The sequence below is a fragment of the Diabrotica virgifera genome, chromosome 8 (genome assembly GCF_917563875.1).
Source record: "Diabrotica virgifera virgifera chromosome 8, PGI_DIABVI_V3a".
Classification (NCBI taxonomy): Eukaryota; Metazoa; Arthropoda; class Insecta; order Coleoptera; family Chrysomelidae; genus Diabrotica; species Diabrotica virgifera.
The window spans coordinates 77,520,195-77,537,798 of record NC_065450.1 but is presented as its reverse complement, the minus strand read 5'-3'; positions in this window follow the sequence as shown (position 1 = coordinate 77,537,798).

The following is a 17,604-nucleotide window of genomic DNA, read 5'->3' as shown; positions in this document are numbered from 1 at the left end:
CGAGAGCTAAAACACAATGGTCGTAATACAACTTCACACAATAGGGCTTTTCATCGATTGTCATTTGTTTCGAGCTTCTGTCATGTGTCACATAATATTAATATATCTACGTCATACGTCTTCGGTTTGTATCATTGGTAATACCAATAACGTACGACGTAGATATATTAATATTAAGTGTCACATGACAGAAGCTCGAAACAAATGACTGTGATGAAAAGCCCTATTCATCGAATACGATTTCCCATACACCAATATAGTATAGTATTTTTACTACAAAAGCGATATTACGTAGGTCAAAATTTTTGACGTAAGAGAACTATCAAAACATTAGAATGTGACTTTTCATTATTGCCATGTTTATAATAAACATAGCAATAATGAAAAGTTCTCTTACGTCAAAAATTTTGACCTACGTAATATCGCTTTTGTAGTAAAAATACTATATACGCACCTACTCGTATACGACCATATTCATATACACATCAACTCAAATACATATTATGTGTGTGTATATAAATAAGGTAGTCTACGAGTAGGTGCGTATCACGGTTATGAGACTTTATTACGGTTGTCTTGTCCGACGGTGGTGGGGAGACATATTTTTGACTTTACGTCACAAGAGTTTACATTCCCATATTTTTAAATGATTTTCGATCATTGAATGTGTGTTATTTTGTATATATGTGTATTATTTGTGTTATTATGAAATAATTAGACAAATAGTACACATTTTATCTTATACCGGGTGGTGAATCGTAAAAAGGGCCATAGGAAACTCAATGTAAAATTCTGAATTGTTGAATTCCTGCTTCCCTAATTATTTTACATCAAAAGTCATGAGAGAATACTTGTAGAGAATTAAAATCTGTATTAAAATCAAAAGTTAAAATTGTTCTACGATTTAAATGCATTCCAAAATTTTGAAAAATATGATACATTTGCCACAATAGGTATGCGTGTAAAAGTAAGGCCACACGTTACTATTTAACTGACAGTGCTCACACCATTGACTGAATAAAAAAATCTTTATTATTAATCCTTTCTCCGCAACTGAGGGTATCTTATCAACTGTATTGTTTTTAAACAATAGATGATAAAATAAAAATATTGACAGTTCAAAAATGTGAACATTATTGCATTGTGTGTGGCCGAAGTTTGGGCTGAAAACTAAAATGTATTACATTTTTACAAAATTTTGGAATATTTTTAATTAAGCCGACTTTACATTACATGATTTATCATGTGATTTGTTATATGATTTGGTCATGGAGTGAAATTTACATGTTTACACTGTGTGATTTGTCATATGATTTTTCATTGTTTATACGGCTCGTTTTGTCATAAGCATTGTCATGCGGCTCGTCATGGGAAAAATCATATGACAAATCACATGATAAATCATGTAGTGTAAAGTCGACTTTATTACGTGGACCAATTTTAACAGTTATTTCCAATACAGATTTCAATCCTCTACAAATAGTTTCTCATGTCGTTTGATGTACAATAATTATTAAGTCGACTTTACACTACATGATTTATCATGCGATTTGTCATATGATTTTTCCCATGACGAGCCGCATGACAATGTTTATGACAAAACGAGCCGTATAACAATGCAAAATCATATGACAAATCACACAGTGTAAACATGTAAATTTCACTCCATGATCAAATCATATGACAAATCACATGATAAATCATGTAATGTAAAGTCGACTTTAGGGAAGCTGGAATTCAACAGTTCAGAATTTTACATTGAGTTAATGCAAAATTTTGACGCATGTCAAAATTCTCAATGTGTTTTAATTGTATTCATTTTTTTTGAATCCTGAGAAAACTAATAAATATTTTTGAAAAATTTAAACTTACAATGAAATAAACTTATTACCGAGGGCTGAAAGTCTCTGAAAACTTCTATAATGTTTATTTTAATAAGTTACAGGGCTGAAAATAAAAGAGAAGTGTGATATTTAATTTCAAATATTTCATTCAATAAAATCTGCTTGTTTATTCTAAGGGGCTTTCCGCCCTCGGTAATAATGTAATCTTGCATCCTGCGTTTAAATTTTTCTAAAATACTTGGTTTTCTCAGGATTCGAAAAAAATCATATAACGATTCAAATGACAGTAAACTCTCGTGACGTAATCTCACCCTTAATGTTCATTGGTTAGTCGATTTAGGCAACCGTAGTAATGTCTAAGAACCGTGGGAACATGAAAGGAAGCCCTAATACAATTTGGAGAAAAATGGCCAGTAGTATTAGAGAGACTGCTATTGAAATACTTGGGAAAATGTCAGGAAAAAAGTTTGAGGATAAAGAGACTTGGTGGTGGTCAAACGAAGTACAAGGAAAAATAAAAGAGAAGAGAAAATTATATAAAAAGTGGCAAGAAACCAGATCCGACACAGATCTTCAAAACTATATGGTGGCGAAAAAGGAAGCGAAAGTAGCAGTAGCAAAAGCCAAAGCAGAAGCGTATTCAAACCAGTGGCGGCTTTTCTTTATGTGCTGCTGAGCTGCAGAACTACCAAACAACCATAGCAAATCTTAATTATTAAAGAATAATTAATATAGTTTTATTTCAAATCTGCCATATTATCATATTAAACATCAACTGTTAATAATAATTCACCAACAACGATGATTAATATTATTTTTTTTACGTATTTACTCCTCTAGTGAAACCGTATAATTTTTTTACGTATTTGGTGCTCCAGTGAAGCAATCTTTTTACGTATTTGCTGCTCCAGTGAAGCCGCGTCGATAACAACCGAAACACTGGCAGCGGTAAAATGCATTTATTAGGCAAACGGCGATCTTAGCCGATGTGCTTCGGCAATCGGCTGATTAACGGCCTCGGAAATGTGTTTGCGAGCTGCAATTCACGACAGTTATTCGTGACCGTTGCATCTGTGCCGTGTTTAGAAATTCTTAGGTTACAATTTTACTGTACTTTAACGATAAAGTAATCGAAAAGTTTGCGACAAAAAAGGACCGGCGTATTAATTTCCAATTTAGAAAAATGCAATAAATGTAAGTTAATCAGATTTTTATAGCATGTCGTTATTAGTTACTATTAATTAGTATTAAAGCTAATTTTATTGTTTTTGTTTTCTTATGTTATTCTATTTCTATTATTTTATATTGGCCGTGGTTCATGCAGCACACCCTATAGCAGATGTCACGAGCCGCCACTGATTCAAACCTATACGATCAACTTGATACCAGGGCAGGCGAAACGAAGATATATAAAATAGCCAAACAGAGAGCAAAGAAAGCAAAAGATTTTAATCAGATTAGATGTATCCGAGATGAAAATAATAAAATACTAGTTCACGAAAGGGATGTCAAAAAGAGATGGAGAAAGTACTTTGACAGCTTATTAAATGAAGAATTTGACAGACAGCCTGTAGAGTCAACGGAGACAGTAGCAGCAATGGTCACCAAAATAACCAACGAATAAGTGGCTCAAGCGCTTCAAAAAATAAAGAAAGGAAAAGCGGTAGGACCAGATGATATTCCTGGGGAAGTATGGAGAGCATTGGGAGAGACAGGAACAAGGTGGCTAGCAGGTCTATTTAATAGAATTATGGAAGTTGGACAAATGCCAGACGAATGGAGAAGCAGTATACTGGTACCTGCAGGGTCGCCGAGAGGGATGAGCGGGCCCCGGTAAAAAGTGAAGAGCAAAAAAAATTGTTTAATTTTTATAGAAATAAAATTATTAATAATAAATAATAAAAAACATTCAAATATAAATTTTATTAAATTTTGATTAGGTATATGTATTTATAATAGTGAAAATATTTATAATACAGGTGCTTTTCGAGTTTTCTGATTGGCAAAAATGTCTCTAATTTTCGAAAAATCGTATGACTTTGCCAAATCATTCTCAATTCACAAAGTTGATAGGCAGCTAACCGATCCTGTTTCATCATTACCTCATAGTATTTTTTATGCGAAAAAAAAAAAAGAAAACTAAAGGATCTTTCTGCTTCTGCGACTGTCACCGGTAATGGGCAAAATATTCTTAACGCAATAACGATTCAAATTTGAGATGTTTAATTTTAATAAGCAAATCTATTGGAGAAAGTTGAGATTCGCCAATATTATCCTTGTATATTTCTCTCAAATGAAAAATTTCATCTATCAATTCTTCACTGATATCTTCTTTATAAAACTCGCGCAATACATCAATTCTTTTCTTAATATTGTCGTCATCTTCATCTCGGAATATCCATAAAATGTTAAATAGCGAATGAATTTTATTTTCCGCATTAAATCTTCTGCTTATTATACAGGGTGTTTCATTGGGAAAGTAACATACGTTAACTGTAGAAAGAGGACACTTAGGCGGTCTGAAAAATACCATACTTAATGGGTCTCACTCCATTAATGACAAAGATACTGGGTGTTTTATCTATTTTGCCATTTTCTTATTTGGTTCATAATTTTTTAACCATACTGTATATTTATTTTATATTTGGCAGGCAAATATCCTTTAAGGTGTACAATAAACTAATTTATTTAAAATTGTAAAAAATCCAGGTCCAGATTAAAAAATATTGGAAACATATTCCGACACAAAAACAACACCCTGTACATTAAATTTATTTAAAATGGATTTTTCAGTTGAAAAGAGGATAAAAAACTAAATTTAGTGGTATACTTTGAATTTTCGGCAAAATGATTTTTCTAGTCAAATTTTGAATTTGAATTCTGAAATTATGTGAATTGCGAGAGCTCTAAGAAGAAAAAATTTAAATACAACTTATAACTTGTTAACCGCACTGTATATTTATTTTATATTTAACACGCGAATATTCTTTTAGGTGTCCAATCAATTAATTAATTTACAATTACAAAAAATCCAGGTCCGGATTAAAAAATATTGTAAAAATGATTCCGACCCAAAAAAAAAACCCTGTATATTATTTTTTTTAAATGGATTTTGCATTTGAATAGAGGATAAAAACTAAATTTAGTGGTATACTTTGAATTTTCGGCAAAATGATTTTTCTGGTAAAATTTTGAATTTGAATTCTGAAATTATGTCAATTGCGGGAGCTCTAAGTAGAAAAAATTAAAATGCGACTTAATTTTAATCAATACCATTAATTAATCTAAATTGGTGAAATGTTAACATTTCAGTGTTTTTTTATTATGTGTGACACATAGTTTATGGCGAATATTCATGTTTAAATAATGAATAAATAATAAAGGGTCAATAAAGAAAACATCACTTTAATCAACAAAGTATCTACAAATTATAACAAAACAGCGAAAATTTGTAGCATAATAACTATTCAAAACTAAAGTACTTATTCAAAATTATCACCATCAAAAATTATTGTTATGTGTGCAAATGTTAATATTTTACCAATTTAGATTAAATAATGGTATTAATTGAAATTAAGTAATATTTTAATTAATTTTACTTGGAGCTTCGCAATTCACATAATTTCAGAATTCAAATTCAAAATTTTACCAGAAAAAACATTTTGCCGAAAATTCAAAGTAAACCACTAAATTTAGTTTTTCATCCTGTTTTCAAATGCAAAATTCATTTAAAAAAAATTAACATACAGTGTGTTTTTTGGACACCTAAAAGAATATTAGTGTGTTAAATATAAAATCAATATACAGTGCGGTTGACAAGTTGTAAGCTGTATTTCAATTTTTTTTCTACTTAGAGCTCTCGCAACTCACATAATTTCAGAATTCAAATTCAAAATTTGACCAGACAAATCATTTTGTCGAAAATTCAAAGTATACCACTAAATTTAGTTTTTCATCCTCTTCTCAACTGAAAAATCCATTTAAAAAAATTTAATGTACAGGGTGTTGTTTTTGGGTCGGAATATTTTCCCAATATTTTTTAATCCGGACCTGGATATTTTACAATTGTAAATAAATTAATTTATTGTACACCTTAAATGATATTTGCGTGCCAAATATAAAATAAATATATAGTGTGGTTAAAAAGTTATGAACCAATTTAAAAAATGCCAAAATAGATAAAACACCCAGTATCTTTGTTATTAATGGAGTAAGACCCATTCATTATAGTATTTTTGAGACCGCCTAAGTAACCTCTTTCTACAGTAACGTATGTTACTTTCCCAATGAAGTTCCCTGTATGACAATATTAAATATTTCCCAACGAAATATTGCGTCGGGCTCAAAATTATTAGTCGCATCACTACTAGGCCCAGGCAAATCATAAAAAAGTCTCACTGGTTTTTGCGCCGTTTTTCTTTATTTGATTAAATTCTAGATTTATTCCATAATTGCTGGTAACTAATTTAGATTCTTCAACATAGATTCTTCTGATTTTTTGTAAATCTTCTAGATGCCCTGATATATTTTTAATCTTCATATCCATACCATAGTTTTATCTGACTGCACTGTAGTATTTGACTCCTGTGATTTATGGCTCTTAAAATTTTAAACCAAATCGATTAAAGGTCATGATATTAAAAATAGCCGAGTATTAATTAAACCATGGGCATAAAGTGAAGAGCAAAAAAAAAACGGAAAAATTACGTCTTTGGTCTGGTCGACGTCGGGCCCCTTACATCGCCGCGCCCCGGTAAAATGTACCGGCTGTACCGCCCTCTCGGCGGCCCTGGGTACCTGTTTAAAAAAACAAGGGAGATATACAACAATGTACAAACTACAGGGCTATAAAACTGCTTAGCCACACCATGAAAATATGGGAAAGGGTAATTGATAGACGGATACGTGAAGAGACCGAAATATCCGAGAATCAATTTGGCTTTATGCAGGGTAGATCAACAACAGATGCAATTTTCATTATAAGGCAGTTGATGGAAAAATACAGGAGTAAAGAAACAAACGCTCATATGGTATTCATTGATCTTGAGAAAGCATATGACAGAGTTCCTCGAGAGATTCTGTGGTGGGCACTCAATAAGAAAGGAGTCCCTGGTGAATATGTAAAGATTGTGAGTGATATGTATGAGGGAGTAACGACTAGTGTTAGGACAGGTGTGGGAGAGACTGATAAATTTCATGTGAAAGTAGGATTGCACCAAGGCTCTGTGCTTAGTCCGTATTTATTCTCATTAGTTTTGGACCAGACAACAGCGAAACTACAGGGTAACATTCCATGGTGCTTAATGTATGCTGATGATGTCGTGTTAGTAGGAAATAGTGAAAGAGACTTGGAACAAAAACTGGAACAGTGGAGACAAGCTCTGGAGGAAAAAGGTTTAAAACTTAGTGGGACAAAAACAGAGTATTTGGAATGTTCATTTAAAGTGGATCTGTCATAGATAAATTAATATAGTACTGTCACGGCTAAGCAAATGACTAAGATGGCCGACGGTCGGAATGTTTTGGCAAGTGCGTCTGTAAAACAACGCGAAAAACATGACGAAAAGTTGAAAATTTACTGTTTTCATTGTAAGAAAAGTTCAACTTGCACAGTGCAATGCGGGAAATGTGAAAAATCGTTCCATTCATCCTGCTTAATTCAGGCAGCCACTCAGAAGACTGCAGCTTGTCGTCACATTCCGGCTTATGGGTGTGTCGACTTTTGGGAGACAGAGAAGGGTCTGTATGAAATTATCATCAAACTTCTGGAGGAAAAAAATAAGCTATTGGTGGAAAACAACGATTTGCTGAACAAAAATCAGGTAATTCTAGAAAAACTGGACATCGCAAGAAGTGAGGTTAGAAAGCCACCAAAGCCATCCCCTAAAAAGCTAACAGGAAATTTTGTTGACATTGGCAACACCGTATTACCGACAGTTTCGCAAACTGCAGTGGAAGGAGTGGGAGTGAAAGATGACAACGTCAAAGTCGTCAAAAATGTCACTGTCAGTCAACATCAAAAACAACAAAAATCGCAATTGCATCACAATCAATGAACTGTCAATACGGACAGTTCATTGATCCATTGTCCGTATTGACAGTTCATTGATCACAATACTCAGCAAGATCAAAGCCACATTGCCAATGATTCCAATCTAAACTCACAACTCTCTTCTGAGTTACAAATCCTTCCCGTCATCCAAGAGGAAGTGACTGAAAATGATGGTTTCAAACTGGTGTCATATAAAAAAAGAAAACAAAACAGAAGACCAAGTCCCAAGAAAGGCATTAACACTGATAACCTACTAAAGGTTGTAGCACCTACTCCAATTAAATCATGGGTATTTATATCAGGTTTTACTCCTGAAACTGAAGCAACTGATGTTTTCAACTTTCTCAAAAAATATGAGCTTGACCAGGACTGTGTGTGTGAGAAGATGGTTACCAAAAATAACCACCTATATAGCTCTTTTAAGGTAGGAGTTCCTGAGATAAACAATGATGCCATAATGTCATCTGATTTATGGCCACTGGGAACTAACATAAACCATTTTCTCCATGTTCAACGCCCTCGATCCTCAGTGAATCCGCTGAAGAAAACCGTGGTGCAGTAAATGTTCCTGTACATAATAATAATAATAAAGGTATTTTAGGAAATTTTAAGAAAGCACAAAAAACTATTTTACACTGTAATATACAATGTTTGCGTACCTCCTTCTTAGATCTGGAGGTCCTCCTCAATGAAGTATCAGCAGATTGCTTATGTATAATAAATGAACACTGGCTAGTATCTGAGGAACTATTTTCAATTAAAATTAAGAACTACAGAATGATTTCTGGCTTTGCAAGGACTGTGGGCTCTCATGGGGGTGTAAGTATATATATTAAAGAAACCTTTGATTCTGTTTCATTAAATCTTGAAAGTTTGTCTCTTGAAAAACATTGTGAAATAACAGGTGTACATTTGGTAAAATTTGATATTCAACTTGTCACTGTGTATCGTACCCCAGATGGTGATTTAAATCAATTCTTCAATATAATGTCAAAAGTTTTCAAAAAGTTAAATACAAATAAACCTCTTATTATAACAGGGGATTTCAATGTGCACTTCAATGAAAGGGATATTGCAGCCCTGGATCTGTGCAATTTCTTTAGATCCTATAACCTCAAAAAATCAATAAAATTTAACACCCGTTATAATAGATGTCTTGATAACATATTTACAAATATTAATAGTACCATGTTGCAATCCGAAGCTGTTGATCTTTCACACACTTCAGACCACAAAGGCATATTGTTTAAATGTGAAGTGTCCCAAACTACTTCTAAATCTAGAATAAGCTACAGGCCCATTACAGAGATGGGACTGGCCTCTTTAAATAACAATCTTTGCTTACAAAATTTTGAATTTATTGATAATGAATGTATTGAAGTGGACTCAAGGTTTAAAATGTTTATCGATATTTTAACGCAGGCAATAAATCTGTCTTTTCCTGAAAAATCTAGGCTTGTTGAGCAAGGTAAACGATGTAAAAAAAATTCTTGGTTTAATGATGATTTGAAACTTATGAGGGAGAAACTACAATTTTTGACATCTTTAAATAAAAGTGACCCCGTTTTAGTTACAAAGAAAACACTCTCAGAATATAGGAAAAAATACAGACATGCTATACATAAGACAAAGATTAAATCTAATGATGATTTTATATTAAACTCTAACAACCGTCAACAGGCTATGTGGTCCCTAATAAACTCAAGATGTAAGAATTTACCAATAAAAAATTCATCACTCAATGCAAATAGTTTTAATGATTTCTTCTGTGGTATTGCTGAAAATGTAATAAATACACTTAATCATACTGACCAATCATTCAATACATACCTTAGTTTTATACCACATGCTCCTTCATTCGCCTCTAATCATTGCTCCTTCAGATTTGAGCCAACAAATTTGGAGGAAGTTGTAAAAGCAATTGAAGAATTAAAAAATAGCCAGAGCAAGGACCCGGATGGAATGAACACAAAAATAATCAAGGCAATTAGACACAACATTAGCTTACCTTTAACTAAACTAATAAACTACTCAATCTCATCCTGCATTTTTCCTTCAGTGTTTAAAACTGCGAAAGTCATACCTCTCTTTAAACGTAAAGGTTCGGCTGATGATCATAATAACTTTCGTCCAATTTCTCTTTTGCCAATTCTTTCCAAAGTGTTTGAGAGAATCCTAAAGAAGCAGATCAATGACTATTTTGAATCTAATCGGCTTTTTGCAGTGCAGCAATTTGGATTTAGAAAAAACAAAACAACAACACTTGCTATCGATCATTTTACAGGCAGTATTTTGGAAGGATTTGAAAACTTTCTTGATACCCTTGCCTCGTTCCTTGATCTTACTAAAGCTTTTGATTGTGTCACTCATAGTATTCTTCTTAAAAAATTACATGCCTATAATTTTCATCCTATGTCTATTCAATTGATTGAGTCTTATCTAGCAGATAGATTTCAATATGTGTTTTTTAACCAGCTTAAATCTGATAAAAAACCTTTGATGTATGGAGTGCCTCAAGGGTCAGTTCTAGGTCCAATATTATTTCTCATTTATATAAATGACTTGGGATTTTCACAAGAGGGTCCGGTAAGCACAGTCCTATTTGCTGATGATACTACATGCTATCAAAGTTACCACCCTTCCCAAATCAGTGATATTGATCTTGAGACCACAGAGAGCAATTTGTTCCAATGGTTTTTGGCAAATCGTCTCTCTCTCAATAACTCAAAATCACAAACAGTGAACTTTACCCTAAGACATAACACCATTACACATCCCATTTTAACAGATTGTTCACAGGAAGCTAAATTTCTTGGTGTTTATCTTGATCAGGGACTCACTTGGGAACGGCACATACTGAAACTTTCCCAAAAGCTCTCAAGCCAACTCTTTTTATTTAGAAACCTATCTAAGGTTACCTCCCTTCAAACCCTTCTTACATCATATCACAGCAACTTTCACTCACGACTAACTTACGCAATCCTTTCCTGGGGACACTCTTGCCATATAGATAAGGTGTTTGGTCAGCAGAGAAAGTGTATTCGCATAATCACAGGTCAGGGTTATCGGGACGATTGTAGGCAGTCTTTCAGAAACCTGAGGATTCTCACACTACCTTCTGTGTACATTATGCAGTGCCTGTTGTATGTTCATCAAAATGTAGATCTGTATAAAACACAACAGCATACTTATCAGACTAGAAATCATGATGCCCTTGTACCAGACTTCAGTCGACTTAAGAGGACCAGAAATGGAACCAGATACCTAGCATTGAAATTTTATAACTGTATACCAATATCTATTAAAAGTCTTGATTTTAACCAATTTAAGAGACAAATTAAAAATTATCTTCTGATGGGTGCTTTCTACTCATTTGAGGAGTACTTCAGATCTAAATTTTGTTTTGTCCTGTAATTTAATTAGTGTTTAGTTTTTAAATTTTAGTAATAGGTTTTTTTTACTGAAGTACTGTCAACTTTTAATGTAATTTTAGACAATTTTAATTATTGCTGACCTGTAAAAGTACATTTGTACATTATTACCAATAAATACTCTACTCTACTCTAAAGATGGAGCTACTACAAATAAAATGGTATCTTTGGATGGTGAAATTATTGTGAAAAGCAATAGTTTTAAGTACCTAGGATCGGTATTACAGAGTAATGGAGAAATAGATGAAGATGCATGCAGTAGACATAGGGCTGGATGGATGAAGTGGAAAGAAGCGAGTGGTGTGTTGTGTGACAGAAAAAATCCAATGAAGCTGAAGGGAAAATTCTATAAAACAGCCATAAGACCGGCTATGTGCGACGGAACTGAATGTTGGGCAGTGAAAAAGAAAGAGGAACAACGAATGCATGTGGCGGAAATGAGAATGTTAAGATGGATGAGTGGAGTGACAAAGAAGGATAAAATTAGAAATGAGTATATTAGGGGAAGTCTAGGTGTGGCACCAATTGATGCCAAAATGAGAGAGCATAGGTTAAGATGGTCTGGTCATGTTCAACGTCGAGACGTTAATCACCCAATACGAAAAATAGCTGAAGTGCAGATTCCTGGAAGGAGTAGGAGAGGAAGACCAAAGAAGACCTGGGGGAAGTCGATAAGGTAGGACATGTTGGTAAAGGGGATTAACATTGATATGACCCAAGATAGAATTGTGTGGAGAAATGCAATAAGGGAAGCCGACCCCGCATAGGGATAAGGCAAAGAGAATGATGATGAATAATATATAGTGTCGCATGTAGGGGTATTGTGCGCCACTGGTGAGAACTGCCGTTTTCTGGTAATAATATAGAGGTATGTATGTAAAGTCCGCACATAGTGTGCTATTTTTTTATAAACAAATTACCGCTCCGAAATCGGTTTTTTCAAATGGTCAAATTTTCCAGTAAAATACCCAGACTATAAACCAATCTCGCGCATCGACTTTTGAGCTCGAGCGCAGCAGTTCTTCCTTAAATAAGGTAGGATAAATTACAGGTTTCTTTCCGCGAACTGTAGCGAGTGGCATTAATAGTGAGAAATTTTTCATATTCAAATATACTTCTGATTTTTGTAAACGGTAAGTCATTGAAATTAATCGTTTATTGTATTCTTCATATTATTATACATATTATCACTTCTTATTATTTTCGTATTCATATTATTTATTGCTAAATTTAATATATGCCTAAATAAGTTTTAAATTACCTATTTCAAACTCGGATTCAAAATGGATTCCGTTGACAGGTTCGGACATTGTATTAAAAAATTATATTAGGTATGTTTTAAGGCCAAATTGTACATAAAATTGAAATTACAAACGCAAAAAATAAAAGACAATTTCTATTTATCACAATCTATTTCTTTTTAATTGAATTTAATTTTAAATATGAACATTACTCCAAAAATATGGCCATCTGTGGGCAGATTTCTAAAAGATGGTTCTGAGAATCAATTTGACAGATGAAATTTAGTGAAATTATACGATTTTTAAAGCAAAAACATTTAAATTTAATTAATAATTATTTTATTGATACTGTTGATTATTTATTTATGGATCTGATTAATTTTTATTAGAGTATAATGCTATTATTTTGTTATTTTATTATCTTCTGCTATTTTTACACTACTCTCAGACATTCGATTTATTTTCCTATTTGATTTACTTTTTCTGCTCTTGATAGACCTGTTTATTCGTTTAATTTTGCATACAAGTCTTATATCTTAAGAGTTTATTTAATATTCTACGAACTAATTTCATTTCGGTGGTTTCTAAATAATCTTTGCGTTAGTTCATGTTGGCTTGGCAATGTAGATCATTGATTTGGCTAAAGGTTCTAAACTAAAGCCAGAAAACAAAACAGATCATTGCTACTCTACCGCTAAGCTTTATATTATATTCTGTTACTTCCGTTGATAAAAACTGATTTTTTTATCCGAATAGAGTCCCAGAGATGATAAATATTTTGCTTGCTTCAGTGGTTGTTAGATTTACCATCCTTTATCTATTAGTGTTTTATCACTGGACAATGTACCTAGTCCATAAATATTCCATTTCCATCACCCATTCAATTCTTCTACGATTTATTTCGTAGGCTTGTTTAAAGTTAATGAATAACATGAAAATTCTTGTCAAATGTTAATATTTCCTCAGTTTCTTCTTTGAGTCTTGTTAGTATGACCCTTTAGTTGATTTTGTTTATTGATAGCAGCAAGCTTATCTGTGTGTAGTTTTGAGGAAAGGCCCCATTTTCCCAATCATTATAGATTGCGAATAGTTCTCAGCTGTGTATACTGTGCTAAAATTCGAGATTTTGTATGAAGCAGTATAGTCATTGTGTACAAAAGCACATCCAACTCCTTTTTCTGATTTGGATGCATCAGTATATATATATATATATATGTTGATAATTCTGATACTTATCAATATTACTATAAAATTGTTTAACCATAGAGGACGCATTCAGTTGATTACTAGTCTTTGTTAAACTCATGTCTAAAAAGGGTTTTCTGATAATCCAAGGAGGAGTGGTAAAGAGGTTGGTTTGGTATAACGTAGGGAAGACAATATTATTACTGGTCATGTATCTGTTAAGTCTTTCATAGAAATGGGGCTTAGATCTTTACTTTTGAAGGTATGTTGTGTGAAAACGAGAAGCAAAGACATTATCTCTGACGGGATTTTCACTATTTGCTGACACATTTGCGGCATATGCTAGGCTTAGGTATTGTCTTCTTAATTCCAGAGGCATTTCTCCTGCTAAACATAGTAAGCTATCTGTGGGTGTAGTACAAAAAGCTCCTAAGGCTATTCTTACAGCAGCATTTTGGATTGTTTGCAACTCTTTTAAAAGTGATTGACTGGTAGATCCATACAATATTGAGCCATAATCGACTTTAGATCTAATAAGGCTTTTATATACTGTCAATAAGATATCTTGATCGCATCCCCAATTTTTAGTGGATAGGACCTTCATTATGTTCAAATATTGTTGGCAAGATTTTTTAAGATGATAAATATGTTGCTTAAAATTTAAATGATTGTCAAAATATACTCCAAGGAATTTGATACAATCAATATAATCTATTTTTTGATTAAACATTGAAAGTTCGGGACTACTAACATTGCGTTTACTGGTGAAATGAATACATTTACTTTTATTGGCACTAAATTTCATTCCCGATTTCATTGACCATTTTTCTAATTTTAAAATAGCATCTTGTAAAGTTTGTTTAATTATAGTTCTATGTTTCTTCCTTTACAATAAACTATGAAACGCTATGAGGTCATCTGCGTATAGTCTACTCTTTACTGGTGGAGTATCATTTTCCATAATGCTATTTATAGCCACAAGAAAAAGAGTAACACTAATCGATGATCCTTGGGGGGAACCATTTTCCTGTATTCTTTTGTCAGAAATAAAATCGTCTACTTTTACTTGGAAGCTTCGGTTTTTTAAAAAATTAGTGATAAAATTTAGAATATTTCCTTATATACCTATTTTCTGTAAAGTTTTAATTATACCATGGCGCCACACTGTATCAAATGCTCTGGTTATATAAAAAAATACCGCTATGCAGCTCTGATTATTTGCTAGAGCTTCGTGTATTTCCGACTCGAGGTCAACTAAGTTATCTAGGGTTGATCTATCTTTACGAAATCCACTTTGTTTGTTAGATATAACAGATCTTTGCTCGAGTATCCAAATAAGGCGTTGGTTGATTAATTTCTCGAGTACTTTGCTCATTGCACATCCTAACGATACCGGCCGGTAGGAGTTTGGGTCTGAACGTGGTTTACCAGGTTTAAGGATAGGTATTGTGTAGACATTATTCCAAGTGTTTGGAAACACTCCTTCAAGCCATATTTTGTTATATATATTTAGTAAATAGGCAGTTCCATTTCTAGGCAACTTTTTAAGGAAAATGATAGGGATATCATCTGGACCAGGACTTGAGTTTTTAATAGAATTTATAGATTCAGTTAACTCTTCTTCTAATATTGGTGAATTTATTGGCAGGCTATCGGTTTCATTATGACTAAATTCGACTAATTCTTCTTTAGTCTTAAACTGTAAAAACTCTTGAGAATAATTTTCATTACTTGAATATGACTCATATGATGAGGCTAATGCATTATTTATCTGAGATCTAGATGTATGAATTTTGTTATTATATTCTAAATATCTTATTGAAGAGTTTGTGTGACGTCCCGAGATTTTGTTAATTTGTTTCCACACTATTGCTGCCGGGGTTGTACTGTTTATTGTTGATAAAATTTTTTTCCATGATTCCTTTTTTGCTTCTTTGACCACTTTTCTACTTATGGCTCTTAACTTCTTATATTCCAGAAGATTTTCTTGTGTTTTCTGTTTTTTATATCTATTGAAAGCTCTGTGAGTCTTCTTTATAGCATCTTGACAGTGATTATTCCACCACGGTACTCCTATGCGATTTCTTACTATTTTCTTTTTTCCGATGAAATGATCTGCCGCGGTAAGTATGACGGAGGAAAATTTATTTACTATTTATTTATATTATCATTAGGAGACGGATCTGAAAAAGAATCCAGTTGATTCTCCACGAACTGTGTATATGGTGACCAATCCTCTATTTCTGTATTCCATCTAGTGTAAGGTTGAATTTCTTGTTTATCTTCGAAATGTATAAATATGGGAAAATGATAACTCCCATACAGTTGTGTACTAGCTTCCCAAGTTATGTTTTGTACTAAAGAAGGATCTGCAAGAGATAAGTCGATACAGGAAGTGTTTCCAGTAAATGAATCAAATCTTGTTGGAGATCCATCGTTAAGCAGAGTAATATTGGTGTTATTAATGACAGTTTCTATTATGTGTCTTATTTTGTTATACCTATTAGATCCCCAAAGTGGATTGTGCCCATTTAAATCTCCCACTACAATCTTAGGCGATGGAATTTGATCTATAATATGAGTTATTTCTTTTATACTTATATCAGTATTTGGTGGAAAATAAATGTTGCAGATATTAATAATTTTAGGAGTTTTTATGCTTACTACTACTGCTTCAAAGTTGGTATTTAAAGGTATTTGCTCAGACTCCAATTATTTACATAAATGGAAACTCCTCCACTAGCTTTTTTAGAATAATGTCGGTTTTTATGATAACCTTTAAATGCGTTTAATTTTGCTAATTTCTGTTCAGTAAAATTAGTCTCTTGGAGGCATATAATTGACGGTAAGTGTTTGGCAATTAATAATTTAAGCATTTCTAGTTGTGTGTAATAACCGTTTATGTTCCACTGTAGTATTGACATTTTGTTATACGTATATGTTAATTTTTATTCTTGTACTTGATCGCTATCTATTTCGGAGGAGGAAGATAATACATCCAACTGTTTAGATATTTTACGTTTAATTTTTGTACAACGTGTTTTCATGATTTTTTCATCGAACAGAGGATAGATGTTGTCTAATAATTCTAGTAATCCCTCAATATCTTTTGTGAAAGTTTGAGCAACACTCAATGTGTCAGCTGAACCACATGCGTTTTTAAAAAAGTGTATCGTTTCTTGATAATTAAGAACAGTGTGATTTTTTTCGTCTTCAAAAAATGCTTTAGTTGGTTCCATCTGTTTCTTTATATCAATAGTATCTCTTGTTTGAATAGTTTTCTTCTTTTTTGAACGTGTATCTGTAGTAGGTTGTTTAAAGCATTCGGGAGTATCAGGTGGTGTTACTGTTTCAGAGAAAGATCTTTTGCTCTGTATTTGTAGGGTTAACTCTTCGTTAATTTGTGGAGTGAACGATGATTCATTGGTTTCTGGTCCTGGTTCATTAACATTTATATCTTTATTTGTGGGCGGGTTCTCGGTTTCTGGCTTTGGTGTGTCGCATTTGTTTGTTATATTAAAGTCTTTATTTTTATGTTGTTTAGATTGACTATCTTCTACAAAATGATTCGGTTCAGAATGGATTTGTGCTGAATGTATTGTCACGTCAGATAATAGTGTCTGCTGTAGTTACCGTGTTATTTATTACTGAACTGAAGTTATTATTTTTTTGAGGACAGTTTGAGGCTACATGATCAATATTTTTACAAATATAACATGAATGTTGGTCTAAAGACATAAAAATTCTATTGGTTGTATTGTCATTAGAAATTAATAAGGATTCAGGAAGTACTAGGTCGACTAAAGGTGAAATATATACCTGTCTGCGGAAACTTAGTATGTGTTGAAATT